Here is a 2,231-nt window from a genome sequence, read left to right as displayed (position 1 = left end):
GTGATTACTTCTATCCAGGACGTATTGGTGTGTGCTAATAATCCACGGCAGAGCGTGAGCTACACGCAGCACAGAATGCAGGGAGCTGTCCGGAGCTGTCACTGCGCCCACAGTCCAGGAGCCAAAGGAAACGGCACCCACCGAAGCCAGTTCTGCTGGCTTTCTCTGGTGAATTCTGAGAGGAAAAAAGACAGGAGGGGCGGGGGAAGGAAGGAAGAATGAAGAGAGACAGAGGGAGGGGGTGTAAACAACAACAAAGCACACGTAAGTGCCTCTTAAATGTGAAAAATTTCTGTTTAATTTTGCGTAAGTGTTCTATGCTATCAGTTGCTGCTTGAATTAAATGAAAAGCAATTTCGGTGGTAAACTGAGCCCTTAAATGTAAGAAATAATTTCCTTTTCTTCCTCCTTCTCAGCTCCAGTCCTAAATTACAGCAGCCTGGGTGCGGAGGTGGGGCTCTGGTGTCGGTTTCCACAGCGCCACCTCCTCAGCAGCCCTGACAACACTCTTAATAATAGCTCAAGGGCCGAGCGCAGAGGAGTCCTGGACCGCCGGGGAGCCGGCTCCTCCATTCTTAAAAACCCACCGGAAGGAGCGCCGCCGCTGTATGAACCTTCTATTTGAAAGAGTGAATTGGAGCTTACACTCTTTCTTTGTTGGCGGTTTTATTTTTCTCAACTTAAAAATAAATGCGTTAAAATGCATTCCTCTTGCAGTCTCCTCTTCCCTTTGCTGCTACCAAAAAGAAAAAGGAAAGAAAAATACTAGCAACTTTACATTGCATATGGAAAATAAGAAAGACCCCACGAGTAAATTGAGTTTATCAATGATCCTCAATTCTCCGTCTACTCAATAGTTTCAGTAACATAAATGATCAGATCTGTTTGAAAAGCATTTTTTAAGACAAAAGAGAATAGACTATCTTGTAGTTCCAATTGTTCCTTTCGAGGTTAATGGAAGTTTCAGTGAGGAGTGAAATTCAATGTAAAGATATTATATATAATACATATGCATGTTTTAGAAAATTATCAGTCAGAAAATCACAAGCTCATATAAAGTCACTATTCTAAGGAATTCTTGGGTGGGGTGGTGACCATCAACAGACATTCTCTGCAAATCATCTTCCTGCATGCATGTGCAAGTGTGTGTGTGTGTGTGTGTGTGTGTGTGTGTGTGTGTGTGTGTGTGTGTGGTCTATGAATGCTCATGTGTTTGTGGGCACACAGGCAAAAAGACCAGGGGTTGATGTCAGGTGTCTGCCTCAATTGTACCCCACCTTAGACATTGACGCAGGGTCTCTCACTGAACCCAGGCTGACCGATCCAAGTCAGTTAATCCAAGTCATCTTGCTCTAGGGAGTTCATTCTATGTTGTAGGATTACAGGTGAGTCACCATGCCTTCCCAGCCATGGTGCTTGGTGCTGGGGACCCAAACTCAGGTCCTCAGCCTTACATGGCAAATGCTTTACCAACTGAGCCGTCTCCCCCGACTGCTGCAAATTATCTATCACTTGTGAAATATCCTATAAAAGCTGTATAGCGAATGCTGTCAAAAATAGTTCAGAGTATAATCAGTTTTGAGAGCTGGGGGTGGGGGTGGGGGTGGGGGGACAGAGAATGGCCAAACACCATGTTCTACAAAAGAGTTACACAGCATCTTCTCAGAGAACTTAGCGCCAACGGGCAAGAAAAGTGAGTGTTCCTGAATAACTGGTTGTACCTATTGGTTAGAAAAGGCTTTCATCCAAGCATCTCCTCCCTCCCTTTTTTTGTTTACTTGCTTTCTGAACCATCATCGTTTGGAAAGCTAAGTCTCTGGAGCTCATCACCCCTTTACATATTTTCTGCCATAGTCTAAGGCCCCATTTCTCATGATCTGGTGTTAGGGAGAGCCCCCTCCAGTTTACAAAACTCAAGCAGCAGTCTACACTCATATTTTCCCAAAGAGAATTCACATGGAACACAGTGATTCAAGCAGCTAACAGCTTAATGTGAACAAACAAGGAAGCAGGAACACACTCTGTGTGTGATGCGGGTATGTGGGAGGGGACGTACATACGTGCCTCAGCATGTGTGTGGAGTGCAGATGACAGCCTTCAGTGTTAGACCTTGCCTTCCACCTTGGTTAAGACAGAATCTCTTGTTCGCTGTAGCATATGCCAGGACAGCTGGCCTGCAAGCTTCTCGGGGTTCTCCCGTCTCTGCCCCCATCTCATCACAGGAGAGCTGG

At 45.5% G+C, this 2,231-nt stretch overlaps 1 long non-coding RNA gene across 1 annotated transcript in view; it reads left to right on the top strand.

The window, feature by feature from the left end:
- The window catches only part of LOC128114157 (uncharacterized), a 744-nt gene extending 39 nt beyond the window's left edge, over window positions 1-705 (top strand). The window contains exons 1-2 of the long non-coding RNA XR_008219730.1: window positions 1-264; window positions 417-705. The exon at window positions 1-264 is cut by the window's left edge and continues 39 nt beyond it. This is a non-coding gene — a long non-coding RNA (uncharacterized LOC128114157). The remainder of the gene's footprint in view (window positions 265-416) is intronic.
- The last annotated feature ends 1,526 nt before the right edge of the window (window positions 706-2,231 follow it).

The sequence above is a fragment of the Peromyscus californicus genome, unplaced genomic scaffold (genome assembly GCF_007827085.1).
Source record: "Peromyscus californicus insignis strain IS unplaced genomic scaffold, ASM782708v3 Scaffold_19__1_contigs__length_69161282, whole genome shotgun sequence".
Lineage (NCBI taxonomy): Eukaryota > Metazoa > Chordata > Mammalia > Rodentia > Cricetidae > Peromyscus > Peromyscus californicus.
This window is presented reverse-complemented; position numbering and strand designations above follow the sequence as displayed.